Genomic DNA, 18325 nt, shown 5'->3' on the forward strand with positions numbered 1-18325 from the left:
GTTACTAACTTATTGTACTTAGCATAATATCCTCAAGATTTATCCATGTTGTAGCATATAACAGGAATTCCTCCTTTTATAATTTTGAATGATTTTCCACTATATTTATTTATCATATTTTCTTCATCCATTCATCTGTTGATAAATGTTAAGGTTACTTCAATCTCTTGATTTTTATGAATAATGCTACAGTGAACATAGGTGTGCAAATACCTCTTCAAGATTCTCTTTTCAACTCCTTTGGATATATGCCAAGGAGTGTGAATGTTGGAGGATACAATAATTCTATTGTTCATTTTTTGAGAAATTTTCATATTCCTTGTACTTTATGTTCTTGATGTAACAAATTACATTTTTCATAATGTGTATCTATTAACATAGTTTTATCAATATAGTTATTTTTTGTACATTTAAATTCAACATCAGGGTTAAAGTGATTTAATCAACACTATTACAGTAATTTGAGATTCTGTACTTGTCTATTTATCTATCCTTACCAAAGACCTATATATTTTGTATGTTTTCATGTTGCTGTCTAGTGTTCTTTCATTTTGGCTTGAAAAACTCCCTTTAGCAGTCCTTGTAAGGCAGGTCTGGTGGCATTGAACTCCTTCAGCTTTCATTTACCTGAGGAACTCTTTATTTTGCCTTCATTTTTGAAAAGTAGTTTTCCAGATAGAATATCTTGGTCAGCTTTGGGTTTTTTTCTTTTATTTTAGCACTTTGAGAATATTATTCCATTTGATTCTGAACTCTAAGGTTTCTGCTGAGAAATCTGCTAATAATTTTATGAGAACTCCCTTTTGTGTGATGAGTTGCTTTTCTCTGCTTTCCTTCAAGATTTTTTTCTCTGTGTTTTTGACTTTTGATAGTTTGATTATCATGTGCCTCAATGTGGGCTTCTCTTGGTTTATCCTTTAGAATCTCTTGAGATTCTTGAATTTAGATGCTTATATTTGGAAAGTTTTCAACTATTATTTCTTCAAATATGCTCTCTCTTTTCCTTCTGGACTCCCAGAAAGAGTGGGAGTCCAGAATGTGTATATTGGTCCTCTTGATGGTCTCCCATAAACACCTTAGGTTTTATTGACTTTTCTTCATCTTTTTCTTTTACTTTTCTAAATTGGTAACTTCAAATGATCTCTTTTTGAATTTGCTAGTTCTTTTTTCTGTTTGATCAAGACTGCTGTTGTACCCCCCCTACGACAATTTTAAATTCAGTTATTATATTATTCAGCTCCAAGTTTTCTGTTTGGTTCTTTTTAATTTTCTGTCTATTTATTGATAGTCTCATTTTGTTCATGCATTGTTTTTCTGATTTCGCTTACTTATCTATCTGTATTCTCTTTAGGATCATTGAGTTTTGAGACAGTTACTTTTATTTCTTTGTCAGGTCATTCATATATCTCCGTTTCTTTAGTGCTGGTTTCTGGAGATTCATTTTGTTCTCTTCATTGGGTCATGCTTTGCTGTTTCTTCATATGCAATATTACTTTAACTCCACTCCCCCCCAACCCCCCCCAAAAGACTTGGTTATTTGGAAAAACAGCCTCCTCTCCCGGTCTTTACAGACTAGCTTCATATAGAGGAAGACCTTCACCAATTAGCCTAGCTAGAGATTCTCAGGGCCTCTCAAACCTTTTCTGTGGATATGTCTTCTCTGTGCTTGTGGGTGTAATTTCTCAATTTGAGAGATTTGCCAGTTTCTTTTTTGGGAGCTCAAAATGTTTTCCTCCCTCAGTATCTGTCTGCAATACTGCAGGTTCTCTGGTGCTCCATTAAGATATTTAGCTGTCTTTTGTACTGAGTGCCCAGATATCCAAAGTATTCTAATTCCATCAGTTTTCTTCCTGTGAGGTGAGACAAAAACCAGTCCTTTGAACAACCCTGCCAAAAAACAGAATGTTAGACACATGTTATACTCTTCTCTTTCCCTTCCAAGGGAGAAACTTCCAAGTTGGCTATTTTCTCCCAGGCATGCTGAATTGTGCCAATCTGGGGGAGGATAACCATAGGTAGAATGAAGTAGCTTTTCTTAGCTGTTTCAATGCAGCTGCTATTAGCTTTGTGCTCACCTGGGGTACTGTGACTTCTTCATTGGTTTCTAGAGTTTACATTAAGGCATTTTGGTTTGTATACTGCTATTAAGTTGGTGTTTCTACGAAGGGAATTGGGGCTAGAGCTTCCTCAACTGTCACCTTGCTGACATGATGCTCCTGTCCCATAACATTTTTTATATCACAGTAGGATAGCCTTGTTTTAAAACACAAAATTAGTCTGATCTAAAAATAGTTCTTTTGGCTGATAGATATAGTAAACATGTTATTGAGCATTTGCCATAAACATAGGTGGTTAAAGGCAAAGAAGAAAAGCTTAGGGTTTTTCAGTGACCAAGCAAAGATTTAGCCAATCATTACTCGATCTTGATGTAGTAAGCAACCAGTGTTCTTAAATCATTCAGTTCTAGCAAGAAAAACCTAGGATAATTTAGTCAGGAATTCATTATTGACAAATATTTAGGCCTATGAGAAAATATAGTGCTTTTGAAATCTTCCAGGTAATTGCTAGATGGCTTATAGGAGAGTTATGAGTTTTATAAATCTTTTTTATTAAATATAGTATATTTCAGTCCTGCTCTTTCCTCAGTTATTCATGAATAGGAGGATGCTATGAATGTATTAGAAAGATACCAAATGAGGTAGATTGATGTGCAGCAGCAATGACGGCCACCATGAGGCATCTGGTCACCAACACTGCTAAAACTAAGGATATAAACTAAGGAGATATAGTCATAATAATAGTAATGTTAGAACAATGAGAAGAGCTCATAGTAGTAGTTGACATTTAAACTCTAGACTCAACATTATATTTCAGTTTGTTTTCCCTTTTTGTCTCTTTAATTCCTTAGGTACTCCTTGACTCAAATCATATTTAGATCCCAGCTTAAAAAGACCAAGCTTTGACTATGGTGTAATCAGGGTTATACTGGACTTGAGGAATTATTTTCAGTAGATTTAGCAGTTTCAACTCAGGATAGATTAATGGTCCCCTGTATACCTCGTCACCTTTTATATTCTGCTTAACCTTAATGTGGTCTTTATTGTGTTTTAATCAGAAGCTATCATGGGAATATTCTGAACCAAGGTTAGGATTTTATGTAAAATATTGAGAAAGGGCATGAGAGGAGTAGAGACTGATGAAAATAAAGAATTGAAAAATAGTAAAATTCAATATAGTAACACTAAAATTAAAGCACCTGGATATTCATTCTCCTAAAAATCCACTGACTTTTTCACATCCAGTCATGTGAGCCAAATGCTAGGTTAATGATAGTCTTACTAATCTGTCATCAGATTATTAAAAGACTGTATGGGGCAATGACCTTTGTAATTATGCTAATAGCAAATCTTTCCTTATACAGACGTGCCTCATTTAATTACACTTCACAGATATTGTGTTTTTTACTAACTGAAGTTTTGTGGCAACCCTGCGTTGAACAAGTCTATTATTGCCATTTTCCCAACAGCATTTCCTCACTTCATGTCTCTGTGTCACATTTTGGTAATTTTCACAATATTTCATACTTTCTCTTTATTATTATATTTGTTATGGTGATATGTGATCAGTGATCTTTGATGTTACTATTGCAAAAATATTATGACTTGTAGGTCCAAATGATATCACTTTTTAGCAATAAAGTATTTTAATTAAAATACTTACTTTTTTTAGACATAATGCTATTATCACACACTTAATAGACTAGAGTATGGTGTAAACATAACGTTTATATGCACTGCAAAATCAAAAAATTCATGTGATTCACTTTATTGTGATCTTTACTTTATTGGGGTGGTCTGGAACTGAACCTACAGTATCTCCAAGGCATGCCTGTATCAGAAAGTATCTGAGGACTGTGAAAAAATGCCTCCTTCCTTAGATTGGCTCTATGCAAACGCTTCACTTCAGATTAAGTACATGCACAGGAATTGTTCGATTTTGTCGCACCCAGCCTACCCCCAAAATTATTGCATGATATTACTTTACACCCATGCATCCAGTTAATACTTTTAGGCAGGAAGAGATCAATTACTCTTATTACCATTCAAAAGTTTAATGCTTGACCAAAAGGACAGGGATATTGACATTCCTGATGCAGGACCACAGTGAATTGAGTAAAGAATAAACAAATATTAAGAGACTGTTTATCTGAGATTGTTTGGGTTCTAGGCCCAACTCTGCCACTTACTGGCTATGTGCCTTTATGTAAATTATCTAAGATTTCTGTGAGTTTATATATCTAAAGTATAGACTTGGTTTAATGGCATAATAATGAATTTTAGAGTTGAAAAATAGATAGACAAGAGCAAAGAATGTAAATCATTCTAAATCTAGAGGTAAGAACTGTGAATAACATGTGTAGTTCTTTCTACTTTTAACATATAAGTCCATACATATACACACAAATAAATACACACAATGGAATCATGATGTATCTACATCTTTATGACCAACTTTTTTCTTTTAACATTTAACATATTGTGAATATCTTCCTTTGATTCCATATACATAATCACATCACTAATGTATTCAGTTATCCTTTTTTAAGTATATTTTCATAATTTATTTAGACAATCCTCATTTATTGAACATTTAACATGTTTACTGCATTTTGCTGTTATACATACAGCTTCAGTGAATTCCTTCAGGCAAACTTTGAAAATTTATCTTCATATGATAAATTCCCAGAATTAAAAATGCTGTAACAAAAGGTATTAACATTTTCGGACATTTGCCATAAATTACAAACAGTCAAAAAGAAATCAGGAAAAGAGACATGAACCAGCATTTCACAAAAGAGGAAACACTGTGGCCAATGAGTTATTTAAAAAATGAATGGTTGAGGGAATGCAAATAAAGACAATGATGATATACAACTTTGCCCTAGTCAATTGGCAACTGTTTAAAAGTTGGATAATATCAGGTGCTGAGTAGGTTCCACTGGATCTTTTAGATATTGCCTTTGGGAGTGTAAACTGATACAACCACTCTGGAAAACAGTTCAATGTTATATTCTAAAATTGACCACTTACATACGCGATGACTCAGCAACTCCACTCCCAAGTAGCTAAGGGAATTCTTGCACATGTACAGCAGCATACATATTCAATGATATTCACAATAATAAAAATTGGGGAACATCTCAAGTACACCATCTGAAGAGTTGAAGGATAAACTGTATCATATTCCTCCAGTGAAATAGTATATAGCAGTCGATGTGAATGACATACAACAATATAGATGATTATTGGCAGTATAATCATATGTGAAAAAAAGTAAAGTTTTGCAACTAAAGAACAAAAGAACTGAGGAGACCTTCAAGATGGCAGAGGAGTAAGACGTGGAGGTCACCCTCCTCCCCACAAATACATCAGAAATACATCTACATATGGAACAACTCCTAGAGAACACCTACTGAACACTGGCAAAAGACCTCAGACTGCCCAAAGGCAAGAAAATCCCCGCCTACCTGGGTAGGGCAAAAGAAAAAAGAAAAAACAGACACAGAAGAATAGGCACTGGACCTGCCCCTCTGGGAGGGAGCTGTGAAGGAGGAAAAGTTCCCACACAGTAGGAGGCCCCTTCACTGGTGGAGACGGGGTGGCCGGGAGGAAGCTTCGGAGCAGTGGAGGAGAGCACAGCAATAGGCGTGCAGAGGACAAAGCAGAGAGATTCCCACACAGAGGATCAGTGCCAAACAACACTCACCAGCCTGAGAGGATTGTCTGCTCACCCTCTGGGGCAGGTGGGGGATGGGAGCAGATGCTCGGGCTTTGGAGGTCAGATCCCAGGGAGAAGACTGGGGTTGGCTGCGTGAACACAGCCTGAAGGGGGCTACTGCACCACAGCTAGCTGGGAGGGAGTCTGGGAAAATGTCCGGAACTGTATAAGAGTCAAGAGACCATTGTTTCGGGGTGCATGAGGAGAGGGGATTCAGAGCACTGCCTAAACAAGCTCCAGAGACAGACGTGAGACACGGCTATCAGTGCGGACCCCAGAGATGGGCATGAGACACTAAGGCTGCTGCTGCAGCACCAAGAAGCCTGTGTGCAAGCACAGGTCACTATCCACACCTCCCCTCCTGGGAGCCTGTGCAGCCCGCCAAAGCCAAGGTCCTGTGATCCAGGGACAACTTCCCTGGGAGAAAACACAGCATGCCTCAGGCTTTTGCAACGCCATGCTGGCCTCTGGTGCTGCAGGCTTGCTCTGCTTTCCAGACTCCTCCCTCCTCCCAGCCTGAGTGAGCCAGAGCCCCCTAATCAGCTGCTACTTTAACCCTGTCCTGTCTGAGCGAAGAACAGATGCCCTCAGGTGACCTACACGCAGAGGCAGGGCCAAGTCCAAAGCTGAATCCCAGGAGCTGTGCGAACAAAGAAGAGAAAGGGAAATTTCTCCCAGCAGCATCAGGAGCAGCGGATTAAATCCCCACAATCAACTTGATGTATCCTGCCTCTCTGGGATACCTGAATAGACAACGAATCATCCCAAATTGAGGTGGTGGACTTTGGGAGCAACTGTAGACTGGGGGTTTGCTTTCTGCTTCTAACTTGTTTCTGGTTTTATGTTTATCTTAGTTTAATATTTAGAGTTTACTATCATTGGTAGATATGTTTATTGATTTGGTTGCTCCAATACTTTTTTTTTCTTTATATATAGATATATATATTTTTTTCCTTTTTCTCTTTTTGTGAGTGTGTATGTGTATGTTTCTTTGTGTAATTTTTGGCTGTATAGCTTTTCTTTTACCATTTGTCCTAGGCTTCTGTCTGTCCGTTTCTTTTGGGTTTTTTTTTTTTTTCTTTTTTTTATAGCTTTTAGTGCTTCTTATCATTGGTGGATTTGTTTTTTTGGTGTGCTTGCTCTCTTTTTTCTTTCTTTGGTTTTTTCTTATTACTTTTTAATTTTTAATAATTTTTTATTTTAATAACTTTATTTTATTTTAGATTATTTTTTTCTTTCTTTCATTCTTTTTTTCTCACTTTTATTCTGAGCCATGTACCTGACAGGGTCTTGGTGCTCCAGCCAGGTGTCAGGCCTGCGCCTCTGAGGTAGGAGAGCCGAGTTCAGAACATTGGTCCACCAGAGACAACCCGGCTCCACATAATATCAAATGGTGAAAGCTCTCCCAGAAATCTCCTACTCAACAATAAAACCCAGCTCCACTCAATGACCAGCAAGCTACAGTGCTGAACACCCTATGCCAAACAACTAGCAAGACAGGAACACAACCCCACCCATTAGCAGAGAGGCTGCCTAAAATCATAATAAGGTCACAGACACCACAAAACACATCACTGGATGCGGTCCTGCCCACCAGAAAGACAAGATCCAGCCTCATCCACCAGAACACAGACACCAGTCCCCTCTACCAGGAAGCCTACACAACCCACTGAACCAACCTTAGCCACTGGGGGCAGATAACAACAACAACAGGAACTACAAACCTGCAGCCTGTGAAAAGGACACCCCAGACACAGAAAGTTAACCAAAATGAGAAGACACAGAAACACACAGCAGATGAAGGAGCAAGGCAAAAACCCACCAGACCAAACAAATGAAGAGGAAATAGACAGTCTACCTGCAAAATAATTCAGAGTAATGATAGTAAAGATGATCCAAAATCTTGGAAATAGAATGGAGAAAAAACAAGAAACGTTTAACAAGGACCTAGAAGAACTAAAGAGCAAACAAACAATGATGAACAACACAATAAATGAAATTAAAAATTATCTAGAAGTAATCAATAGCAGAATAACTGAGGCAGAAGAACAGATAAGTGACCTTGAAGATAAAATAGTGGAAATAACTACCGCAGAGCAGAATAAGGAAAAAGAATGAAAATAATTGAGGACAGGCTCAGAGACCTCTGGGACATTAAACACACCAACACTCAAATTATAGGGGTCCCAGAAGAAGAAGAGAAAAAGAAAGGGACTAAGAAAATATTTGAAGAGATTATAGTTGAAAACTTCCCTAATATGGGAAAGGTAATAGTCAATCAAGTCCTGGAAGCACAGAGAGTCCCACACAGGATAAATCCAAGGAGAAACACACCAAGACACATATTAATCAAGCTATCAAAAATTAAATACAAAGAAAAAAGATTAAAAGCAGCAAGGGAAAAACAACAAATAACATTCAAGGGAATGCCCATAAGGTTAACAGCTAATATTTCAGCAGAAACTCTGCAAGCCACAAGGGAGTGGCAGGACATATTTAAAGTGACAAAAGGGAAAAACCTACAAGCAAGATTACTCTACCCAGCAAGGATCTCATTCACATTCGATGGAGAAATTAAAACCTTTACAGACAAGCAAAAGCTAAGAGAATTCAGCACCACCAAACCAGCTTTACAACAAATGCTAAAGGAACTTCTCTAGGAAGGAAACACAAGAGAAGGAAAAGACCTACAATAACAAACCCAAAACAATTAAGAAAATGGTAATAGGAACATACATATCAATAATTACCTTAAATGTAAATGGGTTAAATGCTTCAACCAAAAGACATGGACTGGCTGAATGGATACAAAAACAAGACATGCCTGTATATACGCTGTCTACGACAGACCCACTTCAGACCTAGGGACATATACATACTGAAAGTGAGGGGATGGAAAAAGATATTCCATGCAAATGGAAGTCAAAAGAAAGCTGGAGTAGCAATTCTCATATCAGACAAAACCGACTTTAAAATGAAGACTATTACAAGAGACAAAGAAGGATACTACATAGCGATGAAGGGATAAATCCAAGAAGAAGATATAACAATTGTAAATATTTATGCACCCAACATAGGAGCACCTCAATACATAAGGCAAGTGCTAACAGCCATAAAAGGGGAAATCGACAGTAACAAGATCATAGTAGGGGACTTTAACACCCCACTTTCACCAATGGACAGATCATCCGAAATGAAAATAAATAAGGGAACACAAGCTTTAAATGATACATTAAACAAGATGGACTTAATTGATATTTATAGGATATTCCATCCAAAAACAACTGAATACACTTTCTTCTCAAGTGCTCATGAAATATTCTCCAGGATAGAACCTATCTTGAGTCACAAATCAAGCCTTGGTAAATTTAAGATAATTGAAATCATATCAAGTACCTTTTCCAACCACAACACTATGAGACTAGATGTCAATCACAGGAAAAAAATCTGTAAAAAATACAAACACATGGAGGCTAAACAGTATACTACTTAATAACCAAGAGAGCACTGAAGAAATCGAAGAGGAAATCAAAAAATACCTAGAAACAAATGACAGTGAAAACACGATGACCCAAACCCTATGGGATGCAGCAAATGCAGTTCTAAGAGGGAAGTTTATAGCAATACAATCCTACCTCAAGAAACAAGAAACATCTCAAATAAACAACCTAACCTTACACCTAAAGCAATTAGAGAAAGAAGAACAAAAAAACCCCAAAGTTAGCAGAAGGAAAGAAATCATAAAGATCAGATGAGAAATAAATGAAAAGAAAATGAAGGAAACGACATCAAAGATCAAAAAAACTAAAAGCTAGTTCTTTGAGAAGATAAACAAAATTGATAAATCATTAACCAGACTCATCAATAAAAAAAGGGAGAAAACTCACATCAACAGGGTTAGAAATGAAAAAGGAGAAGTAACCACTGACACTGCAGAAATACAAAGGATCATGAGAGATTACTACAAGCAACTCTATGCCAATAAAATGGACATCCTGGAAGAAATGGACAAATTCATAGAAAAGCACAACCTTCTGAGAGTGAACCAGGAAGAAATAGAAAATAAAAACAGACCAACCACAAGCACTGAAATTGAGACTGTGATTAAAAATCTTCCAACAAACAAAAGTCTAGGACCAGATGGCTTCACAGGTGAATTCTATCAAACATTTAGAGAAGAGCTAACACTTATTCTTCTCAAACTCTTCCAAAAGATAGCAGAGGGAGGACACTCCCAAACCCATTCTACAAGGCCACCATTACCCTGATACCAAAAGCAGACAAAGATGTTACAAAAAAAGAAAACTACAGGCCAATATCACTGATGAACATAGATGCAAATATCCTCAACAAAATACTAGCAAACAGAATCCAGCAGCACATTAAAAGGATCATACACCATGATCAAGTGGGGTTTATCCCAGGAATGCAAGGATTCTTCAATATATGCAAATGAATCAATGTAATACACCATATTAACAAATTGAAGGATCAAAACCATATGATCATCTCAATAGATGCAGAAAAAGCTTTTGACAAAATTCAACACCCATTTATGATAAAAACCCTCCAGAAATTAGGCATAGAGGGAACTTACCTCAACATAATAAAGGCCATATATGACAAACCCACAGCAAGCATCATTCTCAATGGTGAAAAACTGAAACCATTTCCTCTAAGATCAGGAACAGGACAAGGCTGTCCACTCTCACCTGTTATTCAACACAGTTTTGGAAGTTTTAGCCACAGCAATCAGAGAAGAAAAAGGAATCCAAATCGGAAAAGAAGAATTAAAGCTGTCACTCTTTGCAGATAATATGATACTATACATAGAGAATCCTAAAGATGCTCCCAGAAAACTACTAGAGCTAATCAATGAATTTGGTAAAGTAGCAGGATACAAAACTAATGCACAGAAATCTCTTGCACTCCTATACACTAATGATGAAAAATATGAAAGAGAAATTAAGGAAACACTCCCATTTACCCTTGCAACAAAAAGAATAAAATACCTAGGAATAAACCTACCTAGGGAGACAAAAGCCCTCTATGTGGAAAACTATAAGACACTGATGAAAGAAATTAAAGATGATACCAACAGATGGAGAGATATACCATGTTCTTGGATTGGAAGAATCAATATTGTGAAAATGACTATACTACCCAAAGCAATCTACAGATTCAATGCAATCACTGTCAAACTTCCAATGGCATTTTTCACAGAACTAGAACAAAAAATTTCACAATTTGTATGGAAATACAAAAGACCCCGAATAGCCAGAGCAATCTTGAGAAAAAAAACGGAGCTGGAGGAATCAAGCTCCCGGACTTCAGACTATACTACAGAGCTACAGTAATCAAGACAGTATGTTAATGGCACAAATACAGAAATATAGATTAATGGAACAGGATTGAAAGCCCAGAGATAAACAAATGCACATATGGTCACCGTATTTTTGATATAGGAAACAGGAATATACAGTGGAGAAAAGACAGCCTCTTCAGTAAGTGGTCCTGGGAAAACTTGACAGGTACATGTAAAAGAAGGACATTGGAACACACCCTCAACACTCCATACACAAAAATAAACTCAAAACGGATTAAAGACCTAAATGTAAGGGCAGACACTATAAAACTCTTAGAGGAAAACACAGGCAGAACACTCTATGACATAAATCACAGCAATATCCTTTTTGATCCACCTCCTAGAGAAATGGAAATAAAAACAAAAATAAACAAATGGGACCTAATGAAACTTAAAAGCTTTTGCACAACAAAGGAAACCATTAACAAGACAAAAAGACGACCCTCAGAATGTGAGAAAATATTTCCAAATGAAGCAACTGACAAAGGTTTAATCTCCAAAATATACAAGCAGCTCATGCTGCTCAATATCGAAAAAACAACCCAATCCAAAAATGGGCAGAAGACCTAAATAGACATTTCTCCAAAGAAGATATACAGGTTGCCAACCATCACATGAAAGGATGCCTACATCACTAATCATTAAAGAAATGAAAATCAAAACTACAATGAGGTATCACCTGACAGTGGTCCAAATGGCCATCATCGAAAAATCTACAATCAGTAAATGCTGGAGACAGTGTGGAGAGAAGGGAACGCTCCTGCACTGTTGGTGGGAATGTAAATTGATACAGTCACTATGGAGAACAGTATGGAGGTTCCTTAAAAAACTAAAAATAGAATTACCATACGACCCAGCAATCCCACTACTGGGCATATACCCTGAGAAAACCAACCATAATACAAAAAGAGTCATGTACCACTATGTTCATTGCAGCTCTATTTACAATAGCCAGGACATGGAAGCAACCTAAGTGTCCAACAACAGATGAATGGATAAAGAAAATGTGGTACATATATACAACGGAATATTCTCAGCCATAAAAAGGAATGAAATTGGGTAATTTTAGAGACATGGATGGATCTAGAGACTGTCATACAGAGTGAAGCAAGTCAGAAAGAGAAAAACAAATATCGTATATTAATGCATGTATGTGGAACCTGGAAAAATGGTACAGATGAACCAGTTTGTAGGGCAGAAATAGAGACACAGATGTAGAGAACAAACATATGGACACCAAGTGGGGAAAATGGTGGCGGTGGGGGTGGTGGTGGTGGGATGAATTGGGAGATTGGGATTGACATGTATACACTAATATGTATAAAATGGATAAGTAATAAGAACCTGCTATATAAAAGAATAAATAAAATAAAATTCAAAAAAATAAATAAACCTAGAGCTGCAGCAAAGTTAAAAAAAAAACCAACAAACTACAGTGAGGTATCACCTCACACCAGTCAGAATGGCCATCATCAAAATATCTATAAACAATAAATGCTTGAGAGAGTGTGGAGAAAAGGGAACACTTTTGCACTGTTGGTGGGAATGTAAATTGATACAGCCACTATGGAGGACAGTATGGAGGTTCCTTAAAAGCTAAAAATAGAACTACCATATGTCCCAGCAATCCCACTACTGGGCACATACCCTGAGAAAACCATAATTCAAAAAGAGTCATGTACCACAATGTTCCCTGCAGCTCTATTTACAATAGCCAAGACATGAAAGCCACCTAAATGTCCATCAACAGATGAATGGATAAAGAAGAAGTGGCACATATATACAATGGAATATTACTCAGCCATAAAAAGAAATGAAATTCAGTTATTTGTAGTGAGGTGGATGGACCTAGAGTCTGTCATATAGAGTTAAGTAAGTCAGAAAGAGAAAAACAAATACCATATGCTAACAAATATATATGGAATCTAAAAAAAAAAAAAAAAAATTGGTTCTGAAGAACCTGGGACAGGACATGAATAAAGACTCAGACGTAGAGAATGGACTTGAGGACATGGGGAAGTGGGAAGGTGAAGCTGGGATGAAGTGAGAGAGTGGCATGTACCTATATACACTACCAAATGTAAAATAGATAGCTAGTGGGAAGCATCTGCATAGCACAGGGAGATCAACTTGGTGCTTTGTGACCACCTAGAGGGGTGGGGTAGGGTGGTTGGGAGGGAGACGCAAGAGAGAAGATATATGGGGATATATGTATATGTATAGCTGATTCATTTTGTTATAAAGCAGGAACTAACACACCACTGTAAAGCTATCATACTCCAATAAAGATGTTAAAAAAAATGTATTAGGTTTTATGTTGCAATTCTAAGGATTGGGACATAAAATACTCTAGCGTTATCTTGTAAAAAGCCTATGATAATTGTTCAAAGTACATGGCCTGAAAATTAGAAGGAAAATGATTTCAAGTTTTTGAAAAATCTACAGGTAATCATAGTGTTTAACACTGTAGTATCATTACCCATGTATCTATAGACTTTGCACAGTTTTTAAAAGTTAATAAATACCTGAGATATTGATTTTAAAAAAAGAACAAAAGAACTAAAATTAGTTCTCTGTTTATATGTAATTTATATGTATATGTGTTTATATGTATATATAAGCAATAATATTTAAAAAGAAAGCAATGGCATGATTAATATGGGATTTAGGTACAGAGAAGAAGGACAATGTAAACCCACACATGCACAAACGAACAACAGAACAGTGTATGCCGAAGGATTCCCACCAGGAAGAATATAAGAATACCTGTTTCACTAGACTGTAGAACTCCCTTAGAATTATAATTTTTCCCTAATATTTCCCAAGCTGATGATTGAAAAGGTATTCACTGGTATTTTTATTTGCCTTTGTTTATCACTCACTAGTTACTTTGAACATTGTTTCAAGTGTTCATTTTTCTTTTAACCTTATTTATTCTATTTTTTGAATTAATTAATTTATTTATTTTTGGCTGTTTTGGGCCTTAGTTGCTGTGCGCAGGCTTTCTCTAGTTGCAGCGAGGGGGGGCTACTCTTCGTTGTGGTGCGTGGGCTTCTCATTGTGGTGGCTTTTCTTGTTGCAGAGCATGGGCTCTAGGCACGCCGGCTTCAGTAGTTGTAGCACGTGGGCTCAGTAGTTGTGGCTCCCGGGCTCTAGGGTGCAGGCTCAGTAGTTGTGGCACATGGGCTTAGTTGCTCCATAGCATGTGGGATCTTCCTGGACCAGGGCTCGAACTCATGTCCCCTGCATCGGCAGGTGGATTCTTAACCACTGTGCCACCAGGGAAATCCTCAAGTGTTCATTTGAATGAGGGAGGGAGGCTATTGATAATGAATTTAATTAATTTGGGGCAAGATCTGTGTTCATGCTTTTTGCACATTATTGTCCCAAGAATTCTAGGAGGTGAAGTCATTCTTCTTGTTCACAAATAATGAAATTCTGAGGGCAAAATGGCCCAAGGTCTAAGGGCTAATGTGGCTGCCCCAGGAGCCTGTCAGACTCCAAAATGTGAACACAGGAAGATTGGGTCATGCTGCCTCACCGTTTCTACAGCTTTATTTCACTCTTATGAAATGAGAGTGATGGAAATTATTGAATGTGAAATTCTTATCAAGGAGTTATCATGTCATGAAAGCCCTGGAGGCTAATAACAGTGTTTCATAAATAAAATAAATGGAATTAAGATAGTTAGGAGGGACAAGGAGTGACAGAGAGCTGTTAAAGTTAGCACAATCCTTTTCCATGGACCCATTATGTATTTTCAAGGATTTAATACCATGGAATCACAGGGAAATACGAAAGTATCCGAAAACAAGCCCACAATAAGGAGGTAGTGAGTTCCATGACAGATGAGAGCATCTGAAAAATGATTTGCAGGTACAGAAAAAAGCCTCTGGAAATAGCTGCCTGGTAAAGTAGTTCAAAAGACACATTGACCTGCTGAGCCATAGCCTTATGGTAATATTTCTCTAAGTTGGGTTTGGGACCCAATAATGACCCATGAATCTGAAGAGTTAGTGGTGCCTACAAGACAAATTGTGGGTTTAATTATGTGAGAGGAAGAGCTATGCATCACCAGGCAGGGCATGAGAGTCCTGGGGGTAAGTGGGAGGTACTGGGAAAATCATACTCAAAGGTGTCTCTCAGGGCCTCTGTGTGTCCTTCTCTAAGAAGAGATTGATACACAGTCCCTTTCTAGACCTCAAATTCTGTGATCTGCACATTTACTTCTGCACAGCAGAAAACAACACTTTTTGCTGTGGCAGCATCCTCTAGCCATCAGAAAGCAATCAGTTGTAGTGGACACAACTTCAGATAGAAAACAGGGTTTACTTAAGTATCTATAGCATTAGTCTGAAGCTCTGCAGACATTTTACAAATGAGTATCTTCTTTCACTGGTGTGAAAGGTGCAGGGTGGCAGGAGTGACCATTAACACTTAACTGAGACCACACGGAAATGCATTGCCTCAAGGATTCTTCCATGCCAATCCTTACTGCCCTCCTCCTTTTGCTCCTGGACAACTTGCAATTTAAAGCAAGTCAAGAAGTCTCTTAGGTATTATGCAGGGAGAGATGATAGTCTATGGAGTTGGTCCTTTATAAACAATTTCAAAAGAAATTATTGTGAAAGGGAAAGTTCAGTAATTGGGAAAAAATAACAAGAGCTGAAGTGTTTACCCTACTGTAGATTCCCAAGTAGTAGCTTTGTGGTCAAGTCAGGCCTGTAATTGTGCAATTTAATGGGGATTCTCTATTCTTTGTCTTTGAGAAGTATGTGTTTTGGGGGCAGAGGGAGAAGTGGAAGGGAGCAGGGAGAGGTCATTTGGAGTGGGGGAGGTATATACTAACTATGTTTGTGAGCCATCTTTGGACTTGAGTCTGAGGGGACATAGGGTGAAGATGAAATGACCCCAGGTAGTTACATTCACCCTAATGGCACTGAAGTCATTAGCTGCTCACCATTTAAGCAGTGTCCAAAGAGAGGGAGTTAAGCTGTTTGTCTTTTGGGATCTAGATCCTGGAACATATTGGGTACTTATTTATTTTTTCATTAAGTAGGAATAAGTTACAGGATAGAAAAGAAGGGATTCCCTTTCGATCACAGTGGAGGAGAATCTTTGTTTTTCTGTCCATTGTTAAATTGAATAGAACCCAGACCCTATCAGTCTTTCACCCTCATATCACAGACTTGACATGATCTCTCCATGTCTAGATGGGACAGAGAGAGGCATTCCTTTCCTCCGTTCTGACCCTGTCTAGTCCAAATTCCTGTTCATCCACCTGCCTTATTTCTCCCTTTTTCTCACAGAAAGACCCTTTAAAAACTAAGAATACAGAGGATTATTGACTGGATCCCAAAAGAGATTTTTGTGTTAGCTAAAGTCTAATAGTGGCAGAGCAAGGTAATGGAAAAACCTGATTACCTGGAGAGAAAGCCTTAAGAAATCTGTGATGCTGAGCCTCAGACAAACCCTATAGCTTCTGGATCCATAGAGGAGGAAAAAAAAAAAAAACACTCAGCAAGAATAGAGAAATGACTGAATGATTCATCAACAAAGTGCTGAATGAACCAATATATTCTGTTCCATTCTTAGGCAAATATAGCTATAATAGAGATGATTGCAAGTTCCTAGACAGTGGTAGAGAGTGGGAGCATTATGTCGTGTTACTCTCTGTCTTCACTCTATTAGATATTGAGTATCCACACACTTGCAGAGCACATGGATGGTACAAAACAAAGGGGAACTGCAAGGGTGTTCAACGAAAGAAAGTTAAATAAAAACTTAAGGACACATGAAATCCCATACCGATTTGTGCTTCAACAAAGAAGGGAATAAGTGTTTAGAAGCTCAAAATTGGGAACAGCTGGAGAATCAGGCATTATATAGGGCAAGATTTCCACATTGACCTGAACTTAAAGCTGAGTTCTGCATAGGAAGAAGGGCATATTGTAGCTGAAAGGAGAGAAAACCCATGAGGGGTGAAGATGAGCAAGTGTGGAAAAAGAGGGGTGGGAACAGACAAATCTTGTACAAAAAAATAACAATAATTTTGGGTGGTCTAGGGAAAGCATGTTGAACTGTAATGGAAGATGTGATTGCTAAACAGTAAATATGTTGTTGAAGAGGTTTTGAAAGCTTATGTAGAAAATTCTGGAGTTAATATGCAATAGGATATATCTGTCCTTATCTATCTGATAAGTGTCTTGATAAACACCCAGCTGGAGAACTTTGTTCCAGAAGTTACATGTTGGAGAAGAACATAGGATGGTTAATTTAGTCTAAGTTGGGTCTCAGGGAAAAAGTGAAAACTCAAAAATGTCTGCAGAGGACACTGATTTAGGGAGCTACTTATAGAGGGTTATGTTGGCTCCTTTCTGCCTCTCAGAGCAATTGGGATTTGGAAATTCATAATAATTTTCCTTTTTTGTAGGATGTTTTTGGAAACCTTTATTATATTACCATACTAAGATCAATTTTACTAAGAGGGGAGACCCAATAACACTTAAACCACGATATGCAGTGTGATAGGCAGTGGCATCATTCAAAATGATTCTCATGAATCTGGCTTCAATCCAGACAGGTCAGATAAGACTATAGCCCAGAGCTTTAATGCTTTAGCTTTCTAAAAATTCTTTTAAAATATCCCATTTATCATTATATCCATAATACCTTTCCTATTTTTATTCTCCCGTTTTCTCTGCATTTCCAACAGCATATAATTCAAGATTGGTCTCAGTAAAATAAATAATATAAAATGAAATTTATTATGACTTACCATTTTCATTTTACTAGCTTTTATAAGTGGCTCATGAATATCAAAATTAAATTATATCCCAAATTTGGTCTACTAAAACTTTACTTAGTTAATATCAATTACAATTTACCTGGCTGCTGGCCTGCAAAAAGAATGCGAAATGTGAAATCCAACATTAGGATAAGGATCTTCCCATCTCACCACAGAGGATTTGTTTATTTAATTTTTTTAATCATCATCATTGTTATTCCTTAAAAACAATTTCTGAAAGCTTGGGTTATCTCAGGGTATCCACAAAGAATCAAATTTCGCACAGTACTTTTTCTTGACTTTTTTAATGAGTTCTACTCTTAAAAATTGTTTTTTTGAGATAAAGTCACTGGGGTGCTTCTATAAGGAAAAGAATGTCCATTTAAGCCAACAAG

General features: G+C 37.3%; 1 long non-coding RNA gene across 1 annotated transcript in view; it reads left to right on the forward strand.

Annotated features, from left to right (window-relative positions):
- Positions 1-8655: 8655 nt before the first annotated feature.
- The window catches only part of LOC309659895, a 79720-nt gene continuing 70050 nt past the window's right edge, over positions 8656-18325 (forward strand). The window contains exon 1 of the long non-coding RNA XR_014263031.1: positions 8656-13091. This is a non-coding gene — a long non-coding RNA (uncharacterized lncRNA). The remainder of the gene's footprint in view (positions 13092-18325) is intronic.

The sequence above is a fragment of the Balaenoptera physalus genome, assembly GCF_965194825.1.
Source record: "Balaenoptera physalus genome assembly, chromosome: 4".
NCBI classification, from domain to species: Eukaryota; Metazoa; Chordata; class Mammalia; order Artiodactyla; family Balaenopteridae; genus Balaenoptera; species Balaenoptera physalus.